Source organism: Hippoglossus stenolepis, chromosome 21 (assembly GCF_022539355.2).
Source record: "Hippoglossus stenolepis isolate QCI-W04-F060 chromosome 21, HSTE1.2, whole genome shotgun sequence".
NCBI lineage: Eukaryota > Metazoa > Chordata > Actinopteri > Pleuronectiformes > Pleuronectidae > Hippoglossus > Hippoglossus stenolepis.
Window position 1 is genome coordinate 8,991,360 of NC_061503.1, and position 26,848 is coordinate 9,018,207.

The 26,848-nt window shown below is 44.4% G+C and overlaps 1 protein-coding gene across 8 annotated transcripts in view; it reads right to left on the minus strand.

Moving 5' to 3' along the window:
* Positions 1 to 26,848, minus strand: part of raraa (retinoic acid receptor, alpha a) — a 145,707-nt gene that overhangs the window by 90,342 nt on the left and 28,517 nt on the right. For 3 of the 8 annotated variants that reach the window (XM_035145575.2, XM_035145569.2, XM_035145578.2), the window contains one exon: positions 15,191 to 15,312. The exons of 2 other annotated variants lie outside the window; for them this stretch is intronic. The gene's annotated coding sequence lies outside the window, so the exon portion shown is untranslated. Of the gene's footprint in view, positions 1 to 15,153; positions 15,313 to 26,848 lie in introns of all 8 variants that reach the window. 3 more of the 8 variants (XM_047338269.1, XM_035145574.2, XM_035145570.2) reach the window with 2 other exon arrangements.

Genomic DNA, 26,848 nt, shown 5'->3' on the forward strand with positions numbered 1-26,848 from the left:
TATCGTCAACTACTGCTTCAGGAAGTAGCACTCCTCTATGAGAGCGAAGGACAGTCTCCATTGTCAATAATGTTTATGTCTATAAAATTAATTAGATCCCATTCAGAAATAGAGGAAATGGAGGGCATCTGAAAATGGAAAATTTAGTTATTAATTGCTGCAAGATTAGAGAGTTCATACTAGTTGGTAAAGATAATACAGTGCTTTGTATGAAGATAATGAGCCGAGTGAGCCTAAACTCATGTGTCATGAGTGCGTCTGTGTGTGTGTGTGTGTGTGTGTGTGTGTGTGTGTGTGTGTGTGTGTGTGTGTGTGTGTGTGTGTGTGTGTGTGTGTGTGTCTTCCTCAGTCCACCCCTAACTCTGTTCCCGTTACTGGGAGAGGCCTGGCACAAATGAAGTCCATATTTCTGGTCAGAGAGCCTCCAAAAGACTCAACAACCCCCACCAGCTAACACATACACACAGAACACTTACGCTGTCATATTCTATGGGTGCATGAGAAACTTTACCAGGTTATGTGCGTCACTCTCTATCCTCATAAGGGAACAGGACACAACTGGCTCTGCAGCCAACACAATAACTAACTGTGCATGTGTGTCTACATCTAAGGTAGTGTCACCTTCGTGTACCTACTCAGGATATTGGGCGAACAATGTTTTGCAAAACACTTCGGCACATTTCAACACAGAAGATCCAATGACATGAGAGCAAATGACGTACTGAAGTGCAGGGCCCCTTCCTGTTTATGCCGCCACTTGCCTGCCAGAGGATCAGACAAGATCTGCTCCTTTGAGCGGGTGTGCCGTCTTAACAAGGACAGTGTGTGGTTCCTCCAGGCAGCCCCTGCTGATAACACCAGTATTTCTAAGAATACAGTAACACATAGTAATACTTCAAAACTAAGAAAAACTAAATGTTTCTTATGGTAGGATTTTTTGCCTCTGTATGTATGGGTTTTTGTCTGGTTAACTGTGTGTATCTGTACGTGTGTGACAATTATTCTGTGCAGCAGTGTGTATCCATATGAGCCTCTTTAGATATGAATTGATGTTTGCTGCAGCCATGACATGTAAGTGTGTGTGTGTAGCAAAAAGCTAGTTTGACTCACCAGCCTGAATGTCACTTTTTCCAGAGGGCTCATAAGCTTCTTGTTTATATAAGTCTAAATCAAATCAGTTGAATGATCCACCGTTGGGTGTTTCAAACTGTGTAAATCTGCATATTCACAGAGCTTTATCTTTGTTTCCCATTGACAGAGGCAATTGGATATAAAGGTACCATTGCACAAAGTGATAACTCACCTCACACCACGTTACCAAACCAGGGGCTCATTTGTTCAAACATGACCTTTGCAAACATACAGTTATAGGCTTAGAGCTACAATAGGCAAGATGTGAAAAATACATGCAGTTATGAGCAGCACAGTGAAGCAGTGGACTCACAATTGGTACATCTTTTGGCGCTGTTGTCCTTCGTTCAAACCAATAAAAGACCAGCATGACTACACATGGGGCGACACAAGTGGTGTATGTTAAAAGATCAAATTCAGTTCAGGAAATCCATGATTGGATGCGGAGAGGGCCGTCTGGAATACCCTACTTGACCAGCATCATCCTCCCCCCTAGCCCTGATGAGCGTAATACAGTGGATGAATGTACCTGACTGGCTGCGATTGGCAGGTGATTTCAAGTTGTGTTGTAGTTTTACCTGGGAACATAAGCCAGTCAGCCATTTCCAACAGAAAATGTATGTTGTAGTTATATTGTAAGTAAATGCAATAACTTGGAGACTGGATTGCTTTGGCACCAACTGAATGAATACCAGCAAAATGGAACCAGTCATGTGTAAATATAGCCAGGTTTTTAAATCATCGTAATTAAAATTATAACAATAAATTAAAAATCCTTTTGTTCCAAATTAAATGACTTGCTATCACTTATAAAAGCACTTACTGTAAACAAAGTGGGGATTTGTATTGAAGAATAAAAAAGAAAGCTGCACCAGGGCCCTTGGAAAAGAAAGATATTTATGCTACACTGTTTAAAAATTGATACTGCAGTCCCTACTACATTGCAGGTAGTATATGCAGGCACAGTTAACCTTATATCACCTCGTAGGCCTCACAGTACATTTCATGTTTATAACCTATATCACACTCAGCAGTTTACAATGAATAATACAACAGAATGAAGCTGCAATCCCTTCTTCACAGACATTGTTAACTCTGAGGGTCACAGCTTTAGCACCATTTGCAGTAGTGTGGCAATGTGAACGAGAACATGTCAGCGATCAAACACACCCATCTCAGTACAGTGCAGTAATTCAACCATCAGTAATGATTGTACCCGCATGTCAATATGGAATGGAATTGCCATCACCTATAGTGCTGCTGCCCATTGCGGTGTACTGGTCTGTGGTTAACACCCCTGAGCAAACTGCGCCACACTCTGCATGCCATTCTCCCCCCTGGAGGGGAAACGCATATCTTCATAGCTCACCACTGGTGCCATGAGCAAGACAAGCGCGCCAACAGAGGCAGAATGTGGGGCACAGTGAGATCACTCAGAGCCTGATGCTGTGTGTTTGTGTATGTGTGTGTGTGTAGTCATGTGTGTTTGTGCTTATTTGCAACACCAGAGTGTAGGCAGGGGTTTGTGGGTCAGGCCAGACATAGATGAACTCTACAGACTGGTGGTCAACATGCTATGACCTCTCTAGGACACACACGCATATGTAAGCATACAATATGTGTGTGTGTGTGTGTATGAGATTGAGCTGCCTGGAGATTCCCAAAGGTCACTGTACTAATCTAGAGCTGCAAGATTAAAAAACTCACATTAGCCTAATGCATACGCTACATACACGCACTATATGTATGCAAATAAATCCTTTTGACATCTGGAAGCATGCGAGACAATATAAAAACAACAGTTGGATGGATTTAGCCATATACTGCTTAATAACAGGGTTCATGACCGCAATGACCTTATAGATAGGCCTGTATGTGTGAGTGTGTGTGTGCGTACTGCACCTTAAATTAAGCATGAAAGAGAAACAGAGAACTTCAAATAAGTAAAGGGAGAGATAGAGGTAAAAATAAAACCGTGCAAAGAAAAGATAAAAAAGCTCCCCTCCCTTCCCCCAGAGAGCAAAAGAGAGAAAGCAAACAAGAGCTAAACTGATGCTCAACTTCTCCACTGCTCTTGCCCTCCATATTCCCTCTCTCTTTCCAGGCACACTTTCTTATATAGACGCTCAAGGAACGAATATCAAGCACATTCCTCCCTCTCTTCCCTCACTTGCTCTCCAGGAGTCATAAAACTTACATTTAAAAATGCATGGGCTCCATAAGCTGCCAGGCCTATCTATTAACTGTGTTATAGTGTAGCTGGATATAGCTGCTGTCGGCAGCCGGGGTATGCTGCTTTCCATTAGGAGGAGAGAGAGAGAGAAGAAGAGAGGGGGGAGACAAAAAGGGATGAGGCATTAGGAACGAGGGGAAAGACAGAATTTCCTAATTTTTCTTTTTTCCCAAGGCACTGCAATCTGATGCCTTGGCCTTTTCGGCATGTGGGAGAAAAGGCGGGAGGCAGTGGCCTTAACATGTAAACCAGGTAAGTGGAGAAATGTGTATATGTGCGTATGGGTCCGTGCACCTGTGTGTGAGCCTGTGGCTGCGGCGGAAAGTAATTGATTCGAGTGTTTCTGGGAGATTTTCCCCAGAGTCCTTAGGCGCTCACCAGATGACTATTGATTGGTTAATTGATTGATTGGCATCCGGCCGACAGTGAGTCAACAACATCATCACTCTTCATATGGGCCCAGGCATCCCCCCCACCCACCTCATCTCCACTCTCTGCCAGCCCTGCTTATCAGGATGCTTTAAAATTTCCAAACTTTCCAAATTTAAACGATCTCTGTCCTCACTAGCGTTTTGGCTCTGTATCAGTTTTAATCCCCGCCCATACTAACATGCTAAAAAAACGTATATCATGTGACCACTGACGTACACTGGGCATGCATGTTCCCGTGTACACAGATTGCTTGAACATTAGTTCATCTCCTGAGCATGTAAGCGGTTGTTTCATTGTAAAATGCAAAATTTAACTGTACAGCAACTGTTAGCAAAGAAAACAGGGTCAGCAACGCTTGGAATTGATTATACATGTTGCGTTCTACACTGGTAGCTGAGGCTGATGCTAGTTGTTTTTTAATAATCCATCTAAATAATGTTTATACATTAATTTAATGGTTAGGTCTGTATGCTGTTGATTGTTATTTTCTAAATGCAATATAATTATTATCTCTGTCTTTCCCACCAAGGCTGAATCCTAATTTGTTCTAAAGCTTCCACTTTGGTCATTAGATAAAATGTAATAACAAAAAATTGGGGACTATAATAGAAACTAAAAATAAAATGTGACTATTAAGCATGAAAAAAGACAACATCTCTATTTGATTGCTTTCATTTAACTTGCTCAACCCTCCTCACCTAAGCGTCCTTGAGCAAGACACTAAACATCAACCTGCACTTGATAAGAGCATCTGCTTAATGTCTTTGAATTAAAATGTAAATGAGGTTTAGATGGTTTGGGTGCAGACGTCAACATGCCAGAGTGCAATTCTTCTTGATGGTATTTTTTTCCCCCGTCTCCTCAGCCACACTTTATGCGAGTAGAAGTGAAACCCTGAATATATAAATGAATGAGCAAAGCACTGGAGACACGTAAGAACAAGGCTCCTGTCCCTTTAATGGACCATATAGACAATGTCTGAGATATTTCAATTAACACACAATGGGGCGACATGAAATAATGACATTAGGAAAGTGTTGAGTGACACGTGAGCGTCAGGCGGTAACGGCAGCACCTATCCTTTTAGTGCACAGCGGTAGACAATATGAGTTAATAGGAAATGTAAAATTATGATGAAGGGCACAGTCTAAAGGGGTGAGTGACACCTGAGAGTGGAGCTGTTACATCTTAATGCACCGCTGCCACCGGGATGAATCAGCTCCGCAGATGGGGGTGGAAGCCATCTGAAGGCCGCTAATAGCAGCCGCTGTCAGTCTCACATTAACCTTGAGAACAGCCAGGGGACTGTGTTAGCCCTGCTGACCTCTCTTTCTCTCACACACACACACACACACACACACACACACACACACACACACACACACACACACACACACACACACACACACACACACACACACACACACACACACACACACACACACACACACACACACACACAACCCCTGTTATGTCCACATGTATGACTGAAGGGTGACTTTGTGTGTGCGTGTGTGTGTGTGCATGTCTATCCCTCTTCCTGTGTCTTATGAGCACCATCAGTGGGATTAAATCAGTCCATCACAGGCTGCTATAACACCATATAGGCTGTCTGGGCTGAAGTGAAATCACCTAAACCTCTCCAGTTGCCCCTGGGGTTAGGGTCCACGTAGACCAGTAATAGCACTCTCTAAGCTAATTTTGTGTACACAGATGTGGATACGCGTGGACATATGTGCTTTTTGGCTTGGAATGGAACAAAAGCCACGCACGACACAGCCACATTAGTGTGTGCTCACGGTAGTTAGAGAAAATAGACAGCTAAATAGAGAAATCTACAACAACACAAGTACAAAATCCCAGGGTTTTTCATCTGATCATAAGCCAAATATAATTGAATAACATTTATACAGCCTACTTATTAAATCACTTCAGAAAATTGTATATTACAAAACCTCCAACAAAATTATGCTTCTCATATCCATGGTAACTATTTGAAACTAATTCATTCCCTGTAGCTAGAGATGTTCCGATACCATTTTCCCTTCCTGATACTGATTCCAATACCTGGAATCGGACAATACTGAGTACCGATCAGATACCAGTGCATTTAAAAAATAACAATTTATATAAAGTATTTTTACAGCTGTATGCTACTTACCCTGTATGGAAATGAGATAGCTATCATTGTTGTACGGCCTGGCTCAGGTTAAACCCTGCTGTTTTGGAGCGGAGAAGAGAATTTCCGTAAAAAGAAAATTGCACTTTTATCCGGGCGAAACTTTAATGACGTGCTATCAGATCAGTAGCCTACGTAGATTCACCAATGCCCAACCCAACATTTTTGGCAGTATCAGAGGCATTTCTGTAACTGGTATTGGTATCAGAACCCCTCACTGTAGCACAGACTACAAAAACCTCTGCATTTGAGAAAAACTGAGCAAGAAGCATGACTTTAGTTGGTCTGTATTGCTGTTTGGCGTGACTGAAGGCTTGTGTGTTGAGGCATGGCGAGGCGGACCCATGCCCATGTGTTTTCAGTAAACTTTCCTTGGCAGAAGCAGAGACAGAACATGGAAAGTAAAGTGAGACAAAGCTTAGGGAAAAAGACAGATAATGAGCAAGAAAACAAAGAGGCAGTTTTAAAATAAGATTGTTGGGTAGGGGATGCGGGGAAGGCTCCAAGGGAATGAGCGAAAGCGTGATCAAACACAGTATTGACCTAATTTTCTGCCATCGCTGAGAAGCAGGAAAAAGAGAGAGGGATCCAAGAAGCTCAACACTGGAGAGAAGGAGCTGAAATCGGAGCAGGCCAACATTTCATAGTTTTACACAGGAGGGTGGACATCAGCAGACGTTTCCAACAGAGGTGGTGGAGGGTAACTGGTGGAGAGAAAACCCAGCCCTACACAAATTCTTTTAGAACCCCAGTGAAATTTGAATTACTCTCTTATTGGGCTGTAACCAAACTGGGCCTGTTTCTAACATCCTCTGTACATTTACATTATGGAGCAAATATAAAAACCCAATATGGAAACAAAACTAACACTCTGTTCTGCACCACAAGACAGGCAGTTCAGCACTAGTCTAGACAGCCTGGTGCTGAAATGCAGAAGTGAAATAGGGCTGAGACGACGCGTCAACATAATCAACGTCATCCAAATCAATCAATCACCCCCTATGAAATCAGTTTATTTTTATTTGGATCCACACCAAATGTCACATACTCATGAATATCAGTCCCCTTAACATGGATAATTGTTTTCATCAAGATCCATGAATTATTCTCTGAGAACTAAATCAAAATGTTGAAACACGTCATATATATGAAAACAAATGACTGAATCTGTCCCCTAATCTGGATCCACGCCAAAACATTTGTTGGGTTATATGTTGGGTCATGCCCTACCCTTCGACAAAATTTCATGGAAATGCATGTGTTTTTGGGGCGTAACTTTGACTAGAGGGCTGATGGGTGAGGGTGGGATGTATCGGTACCATTTTTTGTGCAGCCTGGACTTTTCCAGGATTACCATCCCTAGCTCTAATACAAATTAGGGGACCTGATTGGAATAGTGTCCACTTGGTTAGATAAGGGAGCAAACATGGTTATGGTTTAAAATAAAACATGCAATATAATGGGAAACAGGACCAGACTGACTGTTAACTGATGTTTTTTCTTCTCCTGAGACTCATAATTACCACAGATGCTAGAGGGCTTTATCACTTGAACTTAGAACATACCGTTTTGTCGCTTTTGAGTGTTAAAAGAAATAACTGATGCCGTTGTTTATCTTGGAGGAGAAAGAGTGAAGCCTGCCTATCCACTGCACCTGTACAGGTTCACTCGCCACTTTGGATCTAATTGCTAACTCCTGTCTTCTACTTTCCCATATGGCTGTCCTCACACACACACGCACAACCACACACTGGACTTCTGACGTTGCAAAAAGCTTTTAAAAGGGCTAACATTTGTGCTTGACTGGCCAGAACATTGTGTACAGCGCTGCCTCTGCCCATCGCTGCCTCCAGTCCACTCACAGTGCTGCTGTGCCTCTGCAACTGGACTGGAGGGATATTTATAGAAAGCCGTTGACAATATCACGTCCCCAAACGGGTGTAATCGTATTATGCTGGAGGTGCTAAAAGCCTTGAGTTGGGAAAGCACGTCACTGGAGGAAACAGACTGAGACACACAAGTACTGTCCCCACTGAGTCTTGAGAGCAAGAAGCTTAGAAGCAGAGTGGGAGGAAACGATGCAAAACTCATACATACATAGAAACTCAGCATGTGAGGCAGAAAGAAAAATAAATTATGGGCAGGTGGGTTTCCGAAAAGTCAAGAGATGACAAAGAACGATGAGATTCAAATGAAGGGTGTTGGTTGAGAGCATGAGGTTTACTGTTGGGAGGGTGTTGTGGTTGTGGCTCAGGTCGGAGGCTCGACCGTTTTGACGGTGTTTGGTATCGGCAGCTCTGAAGGTTCAAGCCAGCCATGGCGATGATAGATGAAAGACTGAACTTTAATCAGAATGGCGCCTGGAGCATTTTCAGGGAGGTAAACAGGTTAATCAGTCAAGCCCTCCTTCCATCCTCCCTCTCATTCTCCCCTACTCTTTCCTCGGCACATGACCACTTCTGACACTGGCACGCCATTTGTCTCTTTCCCATCAGCACCTCGCCCTGCTCCTTCCCTCCTCCACCATACAGCCCTCATTTTTCCCCTTCCCATGCTTCACATCTCCGCAACCAGCGAGGAGAGCAGACAACCCCCCCTTCCCTGCACCTCATACCATCAGACATATCCCACTATCATATGAAGGGGAACTTGAACATCAGGGCACTCTGTCAGCCCATTTAATATCTCACAGCATCACCCACCATATAACTATGAGGTGGGAGGAGAGCATTCAGCAAACAGAGGCAATTCATACGCTCTCGGTTTCTTGCATTATTGCCCCTCCACTAGCCTGTATCATGGGAGGTAGATTATCTATTATCGCTCCATATCTTTAAAAAACCTTCAAGCGCACCATGCAGAAATCAAAATCCAGTGAGGCAAAGGCAGAAGAAAATAGTAGAGGGAGCAGCCAAGCATTATCCATTGTTCCTGCTGCCCCAAGGGTATATTTATTAAAATGGCCCCGTCTTGCTGCCTCTCCCAGAAACAACTCGGCACACTGGCCTGCAGAGACACTTGTGCAACATGCTGAACGGAGCCAAATTACTGCATGCCTGACCACCGGACATTTTGAGCAAACAAGAACTGTAAAAAGGGGAAACCAGGAAATAAAAATTCCCACGAGTTTACGGTCCAAACCACACTCGATGTTTCCGTCATCAATCTCGTACATACAAACCTCCCTCTCTCTCTCTCTCTCTCTCTCTCTCTCTTTTCCTAAAAAAAATAAACAATCAACTCTGACAAACCACTTTGGCCAGTCAAGTGTGAACCATACAAAGCCTTAACAGCTCCTGAGAAAAGAGGCCACATCCAATCTAAAATTACCAACACCAGCTTTCCGACCAAACTGCATTTCGACAGTTGTTGAGACTCCCGCGGCAAGACTGTATTGTGTTGTCTGGGATTTCAACCACACACTTTGGTGAGCAATCAACAAGGGCCGGCTCTCACCAAGATAAACTTCACAGGCGGTTGCCATTCATTTGCAGGCTCGGCTGTTCAACTCTGCTGCATTGTTGCTGTTGAGCATCAAACTGGTTTCTCTTCAGCCTGGGTTGGACTGCAGACTGGGTTTGAAATAATCGCTCCTCTTGTTCACATTTTGTCCAGAATATCGCAAAAGGACACAGGTTGTGCAATATGAGTGAGGAAACACACTTTACAGGAGGCCTTGAGGAGGAACAGCAGAGGGAATGCTTATTCGGGGACTGCGAACGCACAGAATTCTGTAAAATTTCCAAGCGTATTGGTGTTATCATCCACCTCCGCTTTAGTTATAGAAAGAATTCAGCTCGTTTAATGATGTGAACATCCGTGCAGCGGTTTGAACTATATACACCAGCACCTCAGAGGGATAAAAATGTTAATGAAGCTATTAATGATAGATCAGTGCATAACTCAAGGTGGCAGCAAGGGAGGAGGAGGACGAGTCTGCAGCATCGTCTTTTTAAAAAAAGGGAAGAAAAAAAAAAACTGATTCGAGAGCTGTGTGGGAGTTAAGAGAAAAGGGGACTGAAAAGTGCCGGAAGACATTCGCTCTGTTGTTGGGGAATCAGAGCTGGATAGCTGGCTAACACACTTACGCACCCACACAGGGAAATGTGAGACACAAATGAGCCAAAATGCAAGTGCACACATCACACACAAACTTATTCAGTACATGCATAAGCGGAACTCCTAGAGGGCTAGAAATCTCTCGAGTTTACACCATCAAATCCATTCTCAGGGGATTTTATAATAGTTGGAATATCAAATGCTACATACAGTGCTGTAGTCTTCTATTACCACTGGCGTAGCATTGCCCACCCCTATGGCTGAGTAACAAACTTTTGTATGGCACCAACCAAACAGCTTAGATACTATTGAGTGTCGAAAAAAATGCCTCGTCATTCGCTACCAAATTTTAAAACGTAACATGTAAATCTCATCAGAGTCGGGATGCCAGTATGCATGCAGCATGCTTGTATTAAGATCTAGCACTGCTGGCTGTCTAACGTAACATTACCCAAACAGGTCAGAGGCATGCAGGTCACGCATAGAGTAAATATGTACTGTATTGAGCAATGTATTTTTATCATTTTGAACTATATTTCGAATGTTATTTAAAAATTTGGGATTGAAAATAGTATCATTCAATTCAGGAACTAGTATCGAGGTGAAGGGATTTTGAATGACGGCCAGCCCTACCCACTCTACAAGCTAAATCTTGTTGTTCCCTAAAGTCACTCTCTTGGCTTCCCTGCATTCAGTACTCATGAGATTTGCTTTGTCTGTTTTTGTCTTTCTTGACGTATAAGTGGTCAGAGGAAGTAGGAGATTCAGTAAGGATGCTCCTTTGCTCATGCAAGAAATCTCAGTTTCCTGAGCCACAAGCGAGAAATCTCCACTGAATTTATTTTGACGTCTTTGTCCCGCAGAGCATTCGTTGCTGTGCAGCACAAAGATAAGTAGCAGTATCTTGTGATACAATGTCGTCTCCCTTCAATAATGATTGTGTTTTTGCATGAACTTCTTTTCTGATGCCATGTTATCCTTTCATTCAAAGTAGGCCTTTGTTACAGGAACAGAGTGCAGCAGATGCACGGAATAATACAAAGGTTAGTAGTGGGACAGGCTGTTGAACATCAACATGCAATTGCTTTATCCTGAGGTGTCCGGAAAATCTCCACAGCCTAATAACACATGGCAGGCGGAGCTTGTCAGAGTGGCAGCCTTGCTGAAAACGATTTGGTGAGATGAAGAGAAAAAGCAGAGAGAGAGAGAGAAAGTGAGAGTGAATCAGAGGAATACAAGGAAAAAGAGGTGGAGGTAAAGGGAGACAAGTCATCAGCCCCGTCGTCCCATCTCTCTGTAGATCGAGATTAATTTGTCCTGACAACACAGAAGTGACTCAGACAACACCTCCTGCGCCGTCTGTACACACACATAGACACACACAGACACACACACACCTCCTACAGGCTGGGCCAAGAAAGGGGTGGTGGGGTGAAGGTAAATAACCTACTCCATTAAGTTCAACAGGGGCTGACAGACTCTCAGTGCCTGAGAAAAACTAGAACGAATGAAAGAAAGAAAGAAATACAAAATGGGAGATGTAGAAAATAGAGAACTACATAAAAGAGAGGACGTGAAATAGATGAAGAACAGAAGGAGTGGGGAGGAAAGAAAGAGGATGTGATGGAGGGAGACAGAGAGAAAGACACACCTTGTCAAAGAGATTGAGAGAGCGGAGGAGAAAATGAGCAGGGAGACAGAAAGCAGTGAGAGCAATGCAGAGAATGAATGAAGATAGAGGGTGTGAGGGAAGATGAGAGGATGCCTTATTTTCCTCCATCTCAATTTGCACAAAACTTTCATTACCACCAATTTGGGCCAGAAGCCGTAGGCTGGACCATTAGGCAAGCCCGGCATCAATCAGCCTAATCTTCCTCCCAGGCTGCTAAATTACAGCGCCCAGTTGCTTATTAAAATTTGTCGCCCGTCTCCCAACACCCGGCACTGCTGGAGATTAGACAGGGGCCCCCAGACAAATCTGTTCCAGAGGAGGAGGAGAAGGAGGAGAAGGGGGGGAGAGGAAGTACAGGGACAGTAGGAGGGAGAGGGGGGTTCTTGCTGAGACGGAGCAGATCAGAGTCGGGGACGATCATCTGGTTTGATTTATACACTCCTGTAGATGTGCATACACACACACGTGCATACACACACATGTACGTACACACACATACACACACCCTTTCTGTATTTCAACCTCTCTTCACACACCCATACATCCCGATACATACACTCACTGCCACATGCCCACTACCTCCCCCCACCCTCCCTCAATGCAGTTTTCCATTCCTGTCAGCGCTCCCAACACACACACATACACACACACGTTTGTGTAGAGAATGTGGGGATTGCGACGCCTCCCATTGCATACTCAATCAAAGCAGCGGCCAGATAAGACGCATGATGAATGGCGTAATTGAAGGCGGCGGCAGGGTAATGCTGCATTGCTCTGGGTTTGGGGGGTGCGAAGAGAAGAAGAGTGGTGAGTGGGTGATTAGCCTGTAGGATTTATTGTTATTGCCTGTCTTATTAAAAAATACTAAGACTGTCTGCCTCGCCTACTGTAGCACACCAGTGCAACAGTGACCGCCCACTTTTCTGGTATCGAAAGTAAATTTCCCATTAATTTTCTCCATTGACATGTCTGAAAAATCCTTATAAAAAGAGTTTCGAGCACGGAACCAGGACGACCAGCTACAAGATGAATCATGACCATTAAACATTTGATTCAGATCAAAAAATATTGGAAAATTAAGACTGCGCACATAAGTATTTCAAGAGTGAAGGAACCATTGCGAATGATCCCTTTCCAACGACTTCCAGAGTTTCTTCTTAAATTGTATACAGTGTTGCATTATATTGTAGTTTGTATCTTGTATGTGTGTATATAGCGTTTCATAAAGTGTATAGTATAGTAACCTAATGTAGTAATGATGAACCATCATATAGCTGTCATGATTTTCGCGGTTGTAGTAAACCTTTCCATAGTAACAGCAAGTTCAACCAATCAGAGATGTCGCTACTACACCGGAGGATTGTGGGTAGTGCAGTCCTTCTTCGTATTTCTTGAAACACAGTTGATAACATGCAGACTTGTGGGTTCAACAACAGCACAAAACATCGTTCCACAGTCTCGTAGCTTGTGGTAGTTCTACACTGAATGGTTACAACATTACAGCCAATAATCTATATCTCTATTCAGAAAATCTATAGGATTTCTATTTCCAGAACCACACTGTTAAGCTCTATAGGGCCCTAACACTTCTGGGTGGATGAGGACTCAGCAGGATGGCACCACATGAAGGTTGCAAGGAGAAAACTTGGATGCAACATTTTTAACATAAGAAAAAATACGATTAACAACAGGGAGATCTCTCGTCTCCTCTCTTCTCCAGAAAGGACAGAGGGTGGCGTTTCTATTTTCTCACTTCAACCATTAGGAGCAGTTCAGGGAAAGGAATAGAGCACATGGAGTGACGGGGGTGAGCGTCTGCCGGTAGGTCAGTGGGTAAGGAGGGAAAAGAGGCAATTCTACTCCAGGCTGCTGTGCACTCAAACACTCTCCTTTCACATATCAAACGTTACGGCTCTTGACAGGAGTGAACTCGACAGTGTACTTAACAGTCGCACTGGTGCCGCTCGCTCCCTGACAACACATCTCTGCTGTCCTTCTGCTGGAGAGAGCACGTGCACAGGGATTTTTCCTCTCAGACTGGCCACGCCATATGATGACCCTAATTTGCCTCAGTTTACCGTCCGCTGCGGCATAATCGGTCTTAATGGATCCTGACTTGTGGCACATGAGGAGATGATTTAAATTGGTGAGACTTAGGATGTTGTTGTTTTTTTAAATGGATACTCCCGCACGTTATAAAACACTCAGGTCTTGGAGAACCAATTGTTATTAGATCATGGTCGAAGATCAATTGTGATTTGGTTTAAGATGCTCTTCTGACAAAAAAAAAAAAATGTTGAATGTTGAAAAATGGCAGAGATAAACCTGCAGGGTGATACACCAAACATGAATAACAAGCTTACAGCATCTGTAAACACCGTAGTACAATTTTAATGGAAGATTTTTTTAAAAGCTGCTTTCAGATTTTGTGGTGGGGGATGTACGTGAGAACGTAATTTTCTGGAACTTATCCTGTCAGACCCCTAGTAAAATGTCTGAGTGAGACCACACTACAGCAGGAAAGTGTCCGGAAAGCTCACAGCGAGCGATTGGGCATGTTGATGACAAAATTAATAAAGGACGAAAAAGAAGAGAAATACATATAGAAGACAAAGATGTCAACTTGGAGAGATAACAAGATTTGAGAGCTTTTGGCAATTAGAGCCAAAGCTGACGTCGATGTGCTGAAAACAAAAACAAGGGATCTCCCCAGCGGAATTTACATAGAATGTCCTGACTGCTGCATGCTGTAGCCAGGTGTCACCCCTCGTCTGAATGTTCTGGATATTTTCCTGTTGTTGTGAACGCATCTGACTCTGATAATCTCCTGCTGCGTTCTTAATTGAAAGGCAAACTCCAGAAAAGGTCTAAACCCATTTTTCACGCCATTTTTCACGATATTTTTCAGGAGTTCATGTCTGAAAACTGCCCTGCGGTTTATGGGTGTAACTGGTGTACATAGGCATCACATGTATTATGACAATAGCATAGACACACAAATCAATGAAACCCAGAAAGCACACATACTACATCTGCTGCAAACACACTTCAACCAAACCAGGGAAATTAGAAGCAGTGTGGTTGTAGGGAGTGTGACCACTGTCGACACGTACCGACACCGTAACCAGCGCAGGGAAAACCACACGTGTACTCACTGTGGTCTCAGACAAAGACCATTCAGCTGCTATAAACAGAGGAGAAACATGGCGGTTGCTTTGTCTGGAAGTTTAATTAGCACAGCACCTACAGTATGCAAAGATAGAAGTGTTGGCAGTGGCAAGGAGACGTGAGCCAAAATGTTCCCGCCTGTCAGCGCTGTTTTACAGATGGGTTTGAATCTTTAATGTGCTGCTGTTGACTAAGTCGGTTTTGTTTTGATTTATAAAAACAGTGCATCACTTTTACTGCCGCTACAAGGTGTGTGCATCGTTTATAAAATGAGTTCACCTCAGGATCTACTGCTGTGTACACAGAGTGCATCTACCTCTGTTGGTCGCCAGCAGCCCCGTGTGTTGCTGTTCAGACTGATTGAGTGGTGTGCTGTTTGGCCAACTGGGCTTTCAGCTGGTGGACCGCCCGCATCGATTGCTCGGTCGAGCCCCTCTTCTGGTGCACATACAGAAATACAGAGAGAGATTGAGGGGAGGAGAGTGGGAATTAGAGGTGTAAAAATAGAGCAGAGAGAGAAAAGTAGGGAAGGAGAGAGAGAAAGGGAGGGATGGAGGGGAGAGAAAACAGAAAAACATTAGCTTAAATGAAAGTTTATTAGCTGTATCAGTCAGTCAGTCAGTCAGGTGGGGCGGGGGGTTATGCCTCAGGCCCTCCATCCTTCCGCTCTATCCATTTCTCCCCGCTACACCCCCTCCTTCTGTTTGTGTGTGTGTTTAGGGGGCAGGCATGACGGGAAAACATTAGACTGTTGGCGAGTCGCCTGTACACCAGTCAGTAATTGGCTTGGGTAATGGTCATGTCCAGACAAATGGTGTAGGCCCTAACTGTGTTACGAGCAACCAACTGCTCCGCCTGTGCTCACAGTATAAGAGCCAGCGCTGCTCGGATACCAAACGGCTGCGGCGCGCATGTGTGTTTGTGCACAACACTTACAACACACGTGATTTACTGGGGCAACACTTTTCTTTTTTACCCCAGACGCAACTGATGTGTTCTGTATGAGTGATTCATGACTTGCTGGTGTCCTGTGTGGGAGACTGCGCAGCGATAAGGAGGAAAAAGATGGCAGCACACAAACCCTGCTCACCTCGAGGGACGAACCAACATCTGCCGCTGTCCTCCGAACGAGTGACAAAGGGGAGATGGGGAGGAAGGAGGGACGCAAGAAAGTAAGCAAGAAGGAAAGCAAAAAAAGAAAGAAAGGGGGGTGACAAGAGCGAGGGAGTAAGACGATAAGTTTCATTTTTCATCCGTCACACCCTCTGCTCTGCATCACTTCGCCTTCTGTCTGACGGCAAGCTGAGCCACTAATGTCCATTGTGTCTGGATGGGCTGAGAGTGTTGCGCATGCATGTGAATGTGCACGTGTGTGTAGTAGTTGTATGGCCTGCTGATGTGATATGAGTGAGAATGAGCAGTGTATACACCTACACCAATATAAGCTAAATAACACGCACGCTGAGTGTGTGAGTGTGAGTGTGAGTGTGTGTGTGTGTGTGTGTGTGCGTGTGTGCGTGTGTGGTGGCAGCCCTTCAGCCATCCAGCTATCATCTCCCGCCAGACAGGCCCCACCAAGCGACCCAGCTGGATAATGAGATCCATTATGATTTACGTGCCAAGAGGACAGCCAGACAGAACAAAGACATGTACACACACACACACACACTGCTGGGTGAACGTGCGCGTACATGCACGTGTGCTCTCTATCTCTTACTGTATGTGCTGACGTGTGCTGTCACTGTTTCATATTTCTGTTGTTTTTTTTCCACCAGGTTTTTCAATATGTGTGTGTGTGTGTTGGCTACATTAATTGCCTGTAGGGCATCCTGCAGTGGCTCCTTTTTCTGTTTGCAACTTGAGAACTCAGGCCATTTCTCTCTCTCCATCTTTCTCTCTCAGTCACACTCTTTCTTTCCTCCTCTACCTCTCCAAACACATTGAAAGATTGAGAGCCCCAAGTACAGCAACCTCTTTCTCTCTCTCTCTTTCTCACACACACACAAACATACACACTAACCTAAGGCGCTGCAGGCAGAAAGGGAATAGTGAAGATTTGGCTACAATATGTGCTGCATCAAAAAAACGGAGACCACAACCTCACCCTGATTGATCAGTGACTCGGCAGCACACTGGAGCGAGCCAAGGTTGTATTCCAGTGTGTGTGTGTGTGTGTGTGTGCGTGCTGGGATTTGTTAGTGTAGAGAGGTAGCTGTCAAATACATTTTGGAAAAGAAGCAGACTATTGCTTCATTCCACTTTTTGGAAACAGGGTTGGGGATGATTTCTCAGCTGAGGAGGAACAACCAGTGATTTAACAGTGAAGGTTGGTACTTTCAGTGTTTTGTGCTTGGATCTACTTTCTCACAAGGGATTGTTACACAGACGTTTGAATTATTACCTGAAGGAGGAGAATGTGAGTTGTGAGGAATGATTTTGATTAATTTGGTTTTATTTTTTAAATTCCTATTCTCCATCTCTATTGAGACATCGCTGAGTGTAGTGCAGTTCCATGTTGTCTTGGGTGTAGTTTTATTACAGCGTGATAATATTTGTATGAGTGGTGAGAACTACAACATACAAAACTCTGTATGAGGCCTAAACATTTCTCATTTAATATAACTTATTTTAAGCGTGACAGAGGAAGCTCTAAAATGTTTTGGTAGGCCTTGATAATGTTATTTATATTAATATATTTAAGACTTTTTAAGGCAGATTATTAAATTGTCTGTAGATCAAATTAATCTGTTGATTGTTTTAACCCAACAGCAACGTATTTGAAAATGTTCCAAAATTGCTTTAAAATCTATTATGGCGATTATCTGTTTATAAAGGTTATAGTGGGTTGTATTGTCCCCGCAAAAGTGCATTCAGTTCACAGAGTAGCTCCGTGAAAATGTAGAGTAAAGAAAATGAAAGCAATAAAACTGCCATTTTTGAATGAATATGCACACACAAAACACACATAAACATGCAATCCATCTCCATAAAACTGCAGTCTTAAATTAGATTTATCTTCTATATTCTCCATTTCCCTCTCAGTAGAATTCTCTCTCTCACACAAACACACATAGGGAGAGAGGGAGCAGCCCTGCCCTCTCTCTGAGTGCAGGACACAGAAAACAATGATGCGATTCTCTGCCGTTCCTGCCTTACCAAGTATTCAAGTGACGCCAGCTCAATTAGAGGCCCTAAATGCCAAGATACAGAGATGAACAGCGATTAAAAGAGAAACAGACAGAGAGGGGGAACAAAGAGGACACAGAACAGAGGCTGATAGGAGGACAGCAGAAGACAAGTAGGCCAAAATTGAAATAGGGTTAGGGTTAGGATATAGACAATACATAGATCTCCTAATGGAACTGGGAAAGAAAGAAAGAAAGAACAGTTGAATATGGGAAATGGACGATGAAATGCAAAAATAAAGATAAAGGATATGAAGGTGGTGGTACAAGAATGGTAGATCCAGCAGAGAAAATAGATCAATGCCAGCCAGACACACAACCAGGGCTACCATGACCTCCTTCACCTGGCTGCCATCACTCTGCTTTATATACACACATATACACCCATTCAAAAAACACATAAACACATACACGATCCCCTGTGGTATGCATCCCATCATCAAATGTGATCAGCGCTACGATCCACGAGCCAAGATTCACTCAACTGTGATAACGCTCCCACGGCACACACACTGGGGGTGAGCACTGTGTCAGCAGCATAGGTAGCAGAGAAGGATCTGACATGCCTGGTTAAATTAAAAGGTCAAATAAATTAAATAAACATCAAAGTGAGCAGTGCAGCGCCTCAGAGGCTGAGCTCCAGGGGGTTGTCTCTAAGAAAATGAGCAGCACTAGAATATAATTTATTGTATAATTTAAAGGATAATTCCACTTTATTACAACTTGGGTCTCGTTTTTATAGTTTTGGCTGCTGTTTCTATGGGTAATAACAAAACTGTGCTCACCAAGTTAATTGTTGAGATCTGGGAACACGGCCACATCACTAAAAGAGAAATCAGACAGAGCAGGAAACCCAAGCAGTCAGATGATTATCTGACTTTAAATCAAACCCCTATGGTGATCAAATTTATTCAGATGATGAAACGAAGGGAAGCAGTAAAATTGTAACCCAAACTGTCCTTTTGGTTTCTTTGCAACCATCATCTGACTTTGTTGTAGCACTGTTGCCATGTTCTTGCTACTTTGGTGAGTACAGTAATTATGTAACAGACAAAAACTATGAACAAAACTATACAAAAAAAACGAAAATGATCCTTTAATATACCTGTAATGTAACTAATCCATTAGGAATGAAATTGTTTTGATCAGAGCTTTTGTAAAAATGGTTGGAACAAACAAGAGATGTATCTTCTCTGCAGTGCTTTGACAAAAAGACAAATATATAAACATTCATTATGGCCATTGTAATGGATGTTTATTCACATCCTATCCACATTAATGCAATGTATCCTTACAGCCTACTTGGCCAGAGACACACTGGCAGCCATAAACCAGTTTCTCTATGTTTCCAGTTTCCGGCATTAACAGGCGTATACCTTGTCAAATATTACCACAGCGTTTTTCTCTGGTATTTGATGGATCGTTGATTGACTTTAACGTATCCTACTGGCCCGACATGCTTGTGTGAGCGTTTGTAGTCGTTTTTGTGATCTCTCGCAAGTGTGTGGTCTTACGTTCTGGCAAAATCATCTAGTATGTGCGTTCTGAAGATTAAAAGATAAAAAATCTGTTAAATCTGTCATTATGCCTTTGGTCTCTCAAGTTTTTAAAATGGGTCAAGAGTTGAAAAACCTCTAGTTTGTAGAAGCCTTAAGAAAAATATCTGCAGTAGTGTAGACAGGGCCTCAATTTCGTGGTGACATAGTGTAATAAAGCACAGTGAATTCCATTTGGTGGCGTTCAGTAGAGTCTGTTTGTAGTTAGTTTGGGGCCTGCTGCAACTGAATGTCTTACCATGTAGATATTACCACTACTCTCTGTACATTTGCTGACACATTTTTTATAAAATTGCCATCACAGTAGACTTGTGTGTTAAGTGTTCATCCTCTCCATGGTTATAGCAACTCTCTGAACTATTTTGACTTCTTGCTTGGTATGTGTGTAGTCTGTGTGGGGGGTAAACCTACAACCCCACTGTTGTGGCATGTCCAAGGCACTCCAACCAACTAGGCAATCAGCACCAGCGTCAGAACCCAAAACACACGTTGTAACCAAAATAATTCCCTCTAATTGAGCACCAACAAAACAACACTGTGTCTCAGATCTCAATCTGACAAAAAAAAACTTGCGTCAATATTTCTCCAACAAACCAAACGCGGGTGAGCGCCCCCTCTCATTCCACCTTAACAAAACAGCTCTTTGCTCACTGTGGTGCCAACCCTAATCACTTCCCTCAGCACCAGGTGGTTCTCATTGACTGGGGCCCAGCTCCTCCACTCAGCAGGATGCTTTGCCAGAGGAAATTGGCTCCTCCACACGCATTTATTGCTAGTGAGCTCTATCGAATAGAGTCGTGTGGGCCCTCCAAGGCCGGCGTTGGCCTTTGTTCAGGCCCTTTGAGCGACTGGGTCCGCTGTACGGAAACAGCTGCTGCAGCGCGCACGGCACCGTCCAAAGAAACAATTACAAACACCCTTTTCCTATTACTCCCCACCATTAACCACCATTGTATGGAATAAGTGGATTCTAATTCATGCCCCGTTTTCATGGGCAGCGGCTGCTGCAGTGGCTTTTCCTCTGCTAATGAAGAGGATGAAAGAGAAGTGTTAATCAAACTGAACATCTCATCTGTGGTAATAAGGAGCGCACAAGAGGCCTTGGAGTGGCTCCCTAGTGATATGAGAGTGTCTGTGTGTATCTGTTGTGCTACTCTGTTGCTCAATTTAAGGCTCCACGAACTGATTGTCAGTAAATAAAAAAATAAATAAAATGTGTGTGTGTGTGTGTGTGTGTGTGTGTGTGTGTGTGTGTGTGTGTGTGTGTGTGTGTGTGTGTGTGTGTGTGTGTGTGTGTGTGTGTGTGTGTGTGTGTGTGCGCACGGTTGGGACTTGTTTTCCCTTTTGCTCTTCTATGGGCCAATCCCTCTCCGCTAGCAGCCTTCCATCCGTCCCTGGCTCCCTCGTCTTGGACCACAGTGCTAACCAGCAGGGTCTGATTAGATTTAAATGTCAAGAGAGATAGTACAATACAGTTATCTTCCAAATTATGGCCCATTAAAGGGGCCTAAGCAGTGAGCTTCTCTCCTCAACTAACTAATCACCAACCAGATTCATCATCTCAGGCATAATTTGGGGGGGGCTGTGGTTTCCCCTGCTTCTGCTTCTCCCTTGTGTGTGTGTGTGTGTGTGTGTGTGTGTGTGTGTGTGTGTGTGTGTGTGTGTGATGCATGTGCACATCACACCATGTGCAAGGGCATCCAGTAGTGTCTGTAATGTATGATCAGTGTGTGTGCATGCTGTGTGTGTGTCACTCCGGAGGGAGCTGTTTCAGCGCCTCAGGCCAGTGCCCCATTAAAGAGAGAGAGAGAGAGAGAGAGAGAGAGAGAGAGAGAGAGAGAGAGAGAGAGAGAGAGAGAGAGAGAGAGAGAGAGAAGGAGAGATGGAAGCGTGGCTCCTCATTTAGACAGCAGGAGTGGCAGGCTGTGTTCCACCTGCCACTAACAGACAGACAGACAGTGGGACGAAAACTCGCGAGGCCCCCTCCTCGTCTGCCTCCTCCCAATTCACCTGCTGTCCTCAGGGCGTCATCGGGAGCCACACGCCAAAACAATGGAGTCTCCCTCTTCTGTCATTCTACATCATTTTTTATTCCTCTACTCCTGCTTCTGTCCCATATTTCATAATTTATTTCTTTACACTCCTATCCTCAATTCAGCCTTTCTTCCTTGCTTCACCACCGTTCCTCTATAGGCAGTCTTATCAGTGATCTAGCATGCATTACAGTATTCATCCCATCACCGAAGATATGGTGATGTTGGGAGGGGTGGAGGTGTCTTATGGAGGAAAAAGGAAATATAGGACTTGTATCTCAAGGTGGTTTCCTTTTTTCACATTTCCTGCCCTGCCCACCTTTCAGTATTCATTTTTTCTTCTTCTCCATGTTGGATCTTCTGCCCTTTTTCATCCCTTTTCCTTTAATCTCTTCTACTACATCTCTTCTTTCTCTTGTCTTATCTGTCTATTCAACCCCCACTCCTCCATCATGGAGCCACTTATATTCGGCTCTGAAGTCAAACCTCCGCTGGCAATTTATGTACAGGAGCCGGGCGAAGAGCATTAGGGCCCCCGCCGTACGGTAACGCTTTATGGATCGCACTATATATAGCCGCTGTGCGTCCTGTAAAAGCTTTTCATTACATAGAGACATCGTTCAATCAATATAAGCCCCACACTAAATCTAATTACCAAAACGACCAGAGCTAAAAAATATCTATGTATTTGGATGGTTAGGGAAGCGCAGGCAGTCCCTGTTTTGACCAAAGAGGTTTCAAAAGGATGCTTACCAAAATAAATGGCCCATTTAAAGTACAAGGCACACGAGCTAATTGGAATGTGGGGAGCATAAAGATAGGAAAATGGAGGGCTGAATGAGGAGGAGGAGTGGTTCATGGATAATGGAGGAAGGAACATACGCAAGGTTTAAACACTGTGGATAATGTGCATACACAGAGGCACTCCGTCCTGCTCTGAGCAACTTTATACACACACACAAATGTACAGCAGATGCACAAACACACATTATGTTGCCACTTGGCCCCAGCTGAAGCTCCACGGGGGCCACTGGTCTGAGGCAGACCTCGATATAAGCTGCTGGTGTAGGAGGACTAGAGGGAAAAGCTGGAAAGAAAGGGGGGAGTGAAAAGGACAGAGGGAGAGAGAGAGGGAGAACAGGAGGAGCCCAGGGTGCCATTTCTCTCTCTGTCAGCTCCCTGCCTCCCCGTCCTCCCTCCCTCCCCCATCACCCCCTGAGATGTGGATGCTTCGTGGGGACAATTACCGACTGACACTTCATCATGGGCTGCGCGACAGGCGCTGACGGCCCTCGTCCAAACAAATGATGCTGGGGTCGAGGTTGCGGGCCTGCCTTCGAGTCAGCCTGCCTGTAGTCGCGCCACGTCGGCCCTGCACTGCATTAGCAAGCCACACACACACACACACACACACACACACACACACACACACACACACACACACACACACACACACACACACACACACACACACACACACACACACACACACACACACACACACACACACACACACACACACACACACACACACACACAGAGAGAGAGAGAAAGAGACTCCTCTCAACCAACCACCTCCTTCCTTTAAGAAAAACACATTTATCAGCAGTGGAGTGGTGGTGGGTGAGGAGGGGAGGTGGGGTCTTTGTTAGAAGGATGGAGGTTGGCTAGGGGCGCTACAGTACTGTCAAAGCCCATCCCCCTTAGGTAAAGAGAGAGCTCTTCATTTTTGTGAGACAACCACACACGTATACTCAAAAATACTTCTTGGCCCTCCACACATAAAGCCAATCAGATAATAGAGTAGCTTGAAAAAGAGCCAAAGAGGCAAAAAAGTGAGCAATCAGCACAGTGACACCAGCATGCATCAATTAACCCCGCGTCTTTGTGGAGTACAGAAAACACTCTGACCCCCCCACTTTCCTTTTCACAAGCAAAACTCCATGGCCCTGTGTTGAGTGAAGCTAAGTTTAGATTCAAAAAGTAGGTCAATTGCCAACAGTCAAAAAGTGGGGGTAGCATACAGTTTTTAAGTTAAAAAAAAAGCAGGCATGTGGAGGACCTGCTGCTCGTGGCCCCTCGGCTGTGAGTCTGAACCTGCAGATTAATAAATGCGCCTTGTGATCTCAGCTCAGGGAGGCCGATGAACAACAATTGAGACAGACATCAAACGGCTGACTAACACTGAAACAACACTTGGCAAAAAGCTCGTCTCCAGTCTCTCGAACAGACTCGCCGGTGTGCATGTAGGATGGAGAGGAGGAGAGAGAAAGACAGACGAGAGAAGAAAGGAGAGAGACGGAAATGGAGACGGAGACAGAGACAGCATAAACAATGAAACATTTATCAAAGCCAGGAGCGCGGCATCTTCCTCGTTGCACGGGCAGACTGCTAATGCAGGTGGCATTGTTGTTGTGGTATCCTGAGCTGCCACTGCTCAAAGACAATGAGCCACGGTGCTTCGTGTTTGCACGAAACTTGCAAACAACCTGTTCCTTCTCGGCACTGTACTATGTGGATGCCCTCTGCTATCCCAGAGGAGCTCATTGTTATGCAATTTTCTCTGTTATGCATTATGCATTTATTATCACATTCTTTTCATTCACAAACCTGATGTTTCCCCTATTGGCAGTCTCCCCCTTGATAAATGTGTTTATAGCATCCCTCATATCAACAAACGCCTGTGCAAGCCGCCGTCTTAAGATAAATAAAAGAAGAGCTGAACGTGGTGGTGGTGGTGGGGTGGGGTGGGGGTTTAAAAATGAAGGGCAGTGGAGAAAAAATACAGAGCAAGAGCCATACGTCATGTTGGAAAGGCCCTTGAGAACGCTTTCAATCTTTCCGTCAATATTCGGCGTGCAGGCCTGTATATGCCATCATTAAAAAGGGGACACGTCCCTGTTTATTTATCATAAGGACACATGGCTGACAGCTTCCTGTAAACAAGTCGTGTGTTTATGTATGTGCATGTGTGTGCATGTACACTCACTGTAGCATTTACAAAAGCTATCATAACACACACACACACACACACACACACACACACACACACACACACACACACACACACACACACACACACACACACACACACACACACACACACACACACACACACACACACACACACACACACACACACACACACACACACACACACACTGCTTGGTCTCTCTGTCCTTTATCTATTAAAATGGATGGCTGCGGCTCAGTAATGTGGGGACCGAGTGATGGAGTTGGCCAGTGTTCTTTCTGATAACAGCGGTTAGGACTCATCACTGTATACAGAGATTGAGGTTGTTTAACACAGAAGGAAAAATGCTTTTCTTTCCCCTGGTGAAGAGGACTTAATGCACGAGGTGACTGGGAACAAATGAGGTTTCACGTTCAGTTATTCAAGATGTTTTCCGTGCTTAATCACCTCCAAGATAACACATCCTTGAATAATGAATGCATCGCTCTCATGATGTGACCTTGCAACAAAAAGTTCAATAGACAAAGACCATGAAGGGCTAGTAAGATATGAAACCTACTTTTTTCCCTTTTTATGGTTTTAAGCAGTTTAACATAATCATCAGACAGCAGATAAAATAAACCTAAAGACGTTTCCAGCTGCATCTTAGCCCTATGTCGATGGTTTACTGCTCTCTGTGTCCATTATGTCCAGATCAGCACCAAAGGTTATTCTGCCTGCTCACAGATAAGCTAAAACTAAACAACTGTTGGCTAACAGCTGGGTCCAGTCAACCTCTGTCAGCCAATAGCAAGAAAAGAAAAAAATTGTCTCTGGTATTTATGAGGAGTAAAGGAAAAAGAATTATCCCCTGTTACTACTCATTATATTTATGTATCGGGGCAATCATGACAAAGGGATATTTCCATGCTGTGGAGGAGAAATATAGTCAAGGGAGAGCAGGTGAGTGTGTTCGCGTGTGTGTGTGTGTGTGTGTGTGTGTATGTGTATCCAGGCCGGCTGACCCACAGAGAAAGACAAATGGCTGTAGCAGGGGGCCCTGCTTGACATTTAGGTTTCATGTGGTAATGGACGATGACCTGTCGGGGTCAGGCCTGCCAGCGAGGCAGTGCGGGGGCTCATTCCTGCGCATGGCCCCATACCTGTAACTAGACACTAGCAAAACAGTTGTGCGCACACACACACACACACATAATCACTCACTGACTCAGTACAGAGGGAGACAGAGGGGCATCAGACATCCCGCAGGTTGGACCACATAGGTGGGGTGTCATTACAGAGAAGAGACAGATGTGTCTGGTATGTGATTTTCAGTGTCAGGATCAGTATGTGCTGGAAAAACTATTGCCGGTCACGGTTATGCATATATTTCTGACAGTTCTGTTTACATTCTTCACATGCACATTCTGCAGCTATAGGACGGGTGGGGCAGTACAGTGTTTGCTATACTGTTGTTAAGAGAGTGCCCTGTGTTCACCCACAACTCAGCAACAGGAGGCTACTTTATATACTGTTTGTGACAGCTTTGTGGTAATAATGGAGCCTGGGCCTCTGCTAGTGCAAGTGGCATGCTCAGTCAAGTGAGACTTTGCCTAAGAGAACACACATTCACACACATACACAAAACCACCAGGCAACCTCCTTCACGCCTAATGAGACCACTGGGAGAGTGGAGAGCAGGAGGAGGCAGGGAGAGGGAGATGGGTAGAGAGAGGAGAGAGAGAGGATGGGAAGGAAGGAATAGCGAGGGACAATGAGAGGAACAGCAATAGCAAGAAAAAGACAAATAGAGTGAGTAAGAGAGCAAACTTTCAAGGTTCTGGGATTGGAAGAAGGGGAGGCAGCTTGAAGGGGAGAGGGAAGGATGGATGACCTGGATTGCTGCCAAAGAGGCAAAAGGTAGATGAAGAGGGGGTGTCAAGAAAAGAGGAATGAGAGTGTGTGTGAGAGAGAGAGAGAGAGAGAAAAGGAGAGAGAGAGCGAGAGAGAGAGAGAGAGCAGAGGTACACTTTTAGGTTTAGCAGCAGGGGGTTATGCAATGTACACAACACAAGAGTGCGGGGGGGATCAAAGACATGGGGTGCATACATAACTGAATCTGACACCGCCGTGCAACACGAGACGATGAGCAAGGAGGGAGTGGGGGGGGACAAAAAACATTGAAATATAAAGGGAACAGACACTCCCTCGGGATGGAGGGAGAGAAGAAGACAGTACATTGAGTAC